Source organism: Myotis davidii, unplaced genomic scaffold, assembly GCF_000327345.1.
Source record: "Myotis davidii unplaced genomic scaffold, ASM32734v1 scaffold1494, whole genome shotgun sequence".
NCBI lineage: Eukaryota > Metazoa > Chordata > Mammalia > Chiroptera > Vespertilionidae > Myotis > Myotis davidii.
Genome location: NW_006286246.1, coordinates 5429432 through 5435141, shown reverse-complemented (window position 1 = coordinate 5435141; position 5710 = coordinate 5429432).

Genomic DNA, 5710 nt, shown 5'->3' with positions numbered 1-5710 from the left:
GCTGAGTCAGAGGCGGGGAAGGGCAGAAAGAAGAGCAGGGACCCCCGGAAGCCTCCACCAAGCCCTGGGCCCGCCCCCCAGAAACAGTGAGTCGGTTAAGCTATCTCCACACTGAAGGCTCTGTCGCTCTCTCACTGCCACGTGAACACGGCATTTCCTCTCAGGCCCAGAGCCACGGAGCTCCTCTGTGGCAGGGACTTGCAGCACTTCCATGCCTTGTGGGTCTTACAGGTTAAGTGTGTGGCCTCCTGAGCACAGAACATGCGGGCAGAGAAGGCGCAGTGAGAAAGGTATGCAGGTGGCTCTCCAGCACAGACTCACACAGCCATTTGGGGCCAGTCAGGCTGGATGTTACACTTTCTTTGTTGTTGTTTAATCCAATCGCCAGTGAGGTGGAAATCTATAGTAAATCACCCCAAATGGTGAGCGTTTTAGATGAGGCAAGCCCCCAAAATATGACCTTCCTGCTCCGTCCTTTTCCAGGCGTGTGATTCAGGATGTACTCCGTGACTCAGGCGGTCCTTAGAGCGAACAGAAACCAGGTCCCGTGCGCTCTCTGCATCTCTGCACCTGGAGGCGGCTGGTGCGGGCCTCGCTCTGAGCCTGGAGACACCTCTGGCTCCTGAACATCCCCACCGGCCAGGGGATCCTTTCCATCCCGCTGGGCCCAGGCGGGCCATGCTGTGAACTTTAAAGATGTCATTTAAGAGAAGATGGAAATGTGACGGAGCTGGAAAGATTTTGCATCATCCATGCGCTCTTCCCGGTAAGTCCAAGGACATGGAAGCCGGTGATAACAAGGCAAATTGACTCTAAAAACACAAAAGAAAGCACGTGACCGGCAAGGCGCTGCGGAAGGTGAAGGCGATTCTATTTCGGAAACATTTTCAAGGAAAACAGAAGAAATCGGGCAGGGACTAGACAGGCACTGACAGAGGAGGGTGGCGGTGAGATAATTAGGTGAGTGTGTTTGGGAAACACCGTTGTTCTGTCCATCCTGAACTTCACCTAAAATTTGAAACAACGGTCAAAATACAATTGAAAGGTGATCCCAGGGAGTCCCGCGGTACCACCATAGCTAAAGGATTTTCCAAAAGCTTACCAAAAAAAATGAAGGGAAAAATAATATAAAAGAAATGGCCAGAGCCCTAGCCAGTTTGGCTCAGTGGATAGAGCATTGGCCTGTGGACTGAAGGGTCCCAGGTTCGATTCCGGGCAAGGGCACATGTCTGTGTTGTGGGTTTGATCCCCAGTAGGGGGTGTGCAGGAGGCAGCCGATCAATGATTCTCTCTCATCATTGATGTTTCTATCTTTCTCACCCTCTCCCTTCCTCTCTAAAATCAATAAAAAAAATTTAAAAAAAAAAGAAATGGTCAGAGACAGGCGATTGCCGGGTCACTTCACTTCTGAGCCCGCCCACCATGGGAAGGGCAGGAAGGTCAAGGTAACTCCCTCGGGGACCAGCGACAAGGACAGCGGCCAGGACACATGCCCTCAGCATTTCCCCATAGAAAACAAACCCAAGGAGCCGTGCCCGAGGCCTCCCCACCTTCTTTGAGCGCACACAGCACCCTGCTGTCCCCACCGGCGCCCTGGGGACAGCGGAGAGACCTGGCTGACCGGCTGCTGAAAGGCTGCTGAGTGGCTCCTTTTCTAATCGTCTTGCGTGCCGGCAGGTGCATGGGAACCCGACTGTTCACGCAGCGTGGGAGGGGCCGTACCCGGCCTCTCAGCTAAGGGCCATGGCGTTTTGTGGGTGTTCAACACGACAGACCAACCCCAACATCTTGAAAATCCAATGAGGGAGGGCCCAGTGGGGCGGAGTGGCCACTGGGCAGGGGGGGCAAGACTTAGTGCAGGCCACTAATCCAGGCTCAGGCTTTGATGCGAGCGGACAAGGACCCGGGGCACAGCAGTAAGTGAGCAGGGCAGAGGGTCTGGGGAATCCTGGGCTTCATGTAAACACACATGACTTCAGAAGAAGGTCTGGATGTCGCTCTCCCAGTCCAGACGGAGCCACGGGGATTCCGGGCGTGTACAGGACCCTGCTCGTGGGTGGGAACATGTAGTGGGCTGGAGGGGCAGGCAGCCAGACTGAGACTCCGAGCTCATGAGTCTGTTTGGCACCATGTACCATGGTTCCTGGTGTTGCTATGGCAATGACAGGGCACCCATGCCACAGCCTTTCAGACTCAACACTGTTTTCCTCTGCCCCCTGCCATTCTGCAGCCACCGACACAGTTCTGCAATGGCCATCTGATCATGCCACATCTTCATTAGCATCCAGTCTGCAGACATACATGTAAGGGTAAAGGTTTCTCACCAGCCCACACCCACCAAACACACCCTAGATGTGGCCCACTCTCCCCAGAGTGCCGGGACTTCTGGGAAGAGGCCACGCCCCCCACCCTGTCCCCACTCGCTCCTTCTCCTTGGAAAGCTCGCCCCACCTTCTCTACCAAGTGAACTAACCAACTCATCGTCTTCCATTGGTTACATCCAATGTCACCTCCTCCATTGGGTGTAGAGTTAATTCTCACGCTTTCTTGCTTCAAGAGCATCTTACGTCTACAGAAAGACTACATGGAGTTTAGAAGCCTCATAATTGCATTAAAGTTTAGAATCTATGATATTTGTATTATTATTATTACATGTCTGTCTCCAGTTGGGCTGAGGTCTCTGGAGGGTAGTAGGAGCATGCTATTTCCTTTTGTTCCCACTCACAGTGATTATTAGTTGAATAAATAGAGTTTTACAAGTTTGATTATTCCAGTTGGTGATTTTCTACTTTGTAGACTTAAAAATAGGCACAATACTGAGAATCCTCCAGGGAGGTAGCAGCTGCTCCATTAAATGATAGACCCCAAGACATTATCTACTTCTTTCAAAGGATCCTGAACTCTCAGCTTCCATTCCATAAGCAGGATCATACAGCAGTAAGACTCGCATCATGAAAACTTCTATTTGCAAAATTCATGGCATAGATATTGTTACTAAACTACTATTTTTATATGAGAAGATATTAGCATACAAAAGCTAGATGGAGGCACAGGCCTTTCTTGGTGAATGGACAGCCATGACTAAGAGTCTAGATGTATCGAATCCCAAGTAGATCTGAGGCTATTGAACGGTTCTGTGGCTCAGACAGGCGAACCCCAAGGAAGCAGCACGGGGTGAAGCAACACTTGCTCTGCCAGGGGGCTGGCTGGAGTCCATGCCATCCTGCATGGGCGGGAATCAACAGTAACCACTCGTGTCCCCCTCACAATCTCACTGATGTGAAGCGAGGGCCTGACCACTGGCCGTGGCGCCCTCTTTGGGCAGGGCCCTCAGTGAGGCCCGTGGTGATGGCTTTGAGCCCACGGAGGTCTAACCCCGGGGAAAACTCGACTCAACTCCAACACGTAAGGGTCTTTCCTGAGCACTAGATGCCTTGAAAATGACATTTTACAGGAAAAAAACTTGCCAAATTATGCACTGAATGTGACAACCTTCAGTACATTTGGATGTTTCTAAGAAATGTTTCCTAAGTCACATTGGATGCCTGCGCGCTGAGGGAAGCAATTTGCATGCCACCCGCAGAGCCATGAGTCCCCAGCTGCGGCAGAAAACCTTTCCAAACATGAACATTCGGTGCGCCACACAGTGTCGAAGGGAGAACGGCTTAGTCGTGGTTTTGTGTTTATGGTGTCGACTTTGTACTTACGACGGGGACGGGGTCAAGCCAAGGCTGGCATGTGCTCATAAGAGAAGGGTGACAATTACAGCAGGTTTGGGGGTGCATGAATAACCATGTGGAGAAACGGGGGAGAGCATGTAAGGTTACCCTCATCAACGTGAACTCAAAAGTTCTCTTGTATGTGTAATCACCCGCAGAAAAGCCGTAAACACCCCGTCAGGTGAAGTCTCGCCTGTGAAATAATGCGACTGTGTGATCTTGGGCAAGTTACTCACCCTGGGCCTATGCATCCCAACGGCCACCCAGAAGCGATTTCATCAAAGAGCTAGTGTTTTCTGTTCGTTTTCTTTCTCTCCAGAAATGTGTTCAAAACTTGCTGAAGCCACTTTCTTATGGCCAGCAGAGAAATAAAAACCCACCCGTGTGACTTAGTTCGTCCCCAATGTACGTTCTCCCTTTGTGCTTAGCTCTGAGCAAGGAAGGCACCCCGAGTTTTGGAGGTAGTCCTGCCGGGTTTAATGTATAATGACCAGAAGCACCTCAACATGCACCTACTCCCCAGAGACAGGTACAGAGAGAGGAGCTCCTGCTCTGTCACAACAGCAAACCCCACAGAGCACAGGACTGTTGCCAACTGGTTAGAATATTGGTAAGAAAATTGGGGTCACATTTCTGTCACTTACAGGCAAATGGAAGCGGCGGCCAGGGACAACCAGTACCAGACACCCTGTCCTCAAGGGTGACTCCGTGTCGCCTGTGCTCCACTCTCTCCCTGACCCCCTGGCGGATGCCTCGTCCCCACCAACACCTACCAGCAATTGCCATGGGCCCATCCCTGGAGCCTGGACAACACCAGCCTGGCTGATGTCCCTGGCATGGTGCCCCGCAGTCACAGATGCCAGAAGCAGGTGAGTGAGTGTGAGGCCTACAGAGGGAGGTCACCAGGGCCCCACCCTTCCCCAGAGGACAGACAGGCAAAAAATTTTCAGGGCATCTCATTAGCATCTCATTAGCATCTCAGAGGCAGAGAGAGGACTCACAGGAGCTACTTCCTAAAGCAAAACGCACATCTCGGATCTTTCTAAATATTTCAAATACAGGGACGTGTCAAGTAACTGAATTCCATTCTCCCAGGAACCTCGCCGCTCACCTTTCCACGCAGGTCCTTCTGCGGAGCCTGCGGAGAGATTCCCTTCCCGGAGGGAGCGTGTTAATAGAGGGCAGCTTTGCTCCATCAGCACAAAGGTTGCCGGTCTTTTTTCTTCGTAAAAACATCCTGTTCATAATGTTAAACTCTTGAACACAACAGCAGCAAAAGCCCCAGCCCCCTCCCTCCGCGCCACCCTCATGAGATGGGCCTGGGAGACAGTGGGGGTCCACCCCAGGCCTTCAGTTCCTTGTTAATTGCCCGTTTCCCCTGCACCCAGGCAGTCATTCTCGGGGAACAGGAAGCTACTTGCCAAGCACCCCGCAGAGCGGGGCCTGGGAGTCAGAGAAGGAAGGAAGCGCATAATTGTGGAGAACGCCCCCTGCCTCCCCAGAAACCTCTCTTCAAGTTTGGGCATCTGGGCCCTGCCCGCCTCCCTCCGGGTCCCTGGAAGCCGGCCCAGAGCGCATTGGTATTCAAATTAGCCAGGATGTCAGGGCGCAGCTCCGGGAGGCCTGTCAGCCCAGGGCCTGGAGCAAAGGCCGGGGTCTCAGGAGGGGAGGCCCAGGCAGTTTCCAAGCCCCTGGAATATATGTCACTGGAGGGTGGGTGCTGCCGGGAGGTGGGGGCATTCTCTTCTTCGGTCTTTATTTTCATTAAGACAAAAATAGGCAGCAGACAATGCATCTCCAACAGAGATGAAAAGAGAAAGAGGAAGGGGCTGTGGGAAGTCAAGCTCCTCATTCAGCTGCAGCTGGTTTCTATGGGAACAGGGGCTGCTCTGTGCGGCTGGAGCAGCTCCCCCTCCCCGCGCCTGGCGAGCGCCTCTGTCCCTGGCACTGCCTCTGTGTGGCCAACTTTTCTGTCCCCTTCGTCCTCGGCA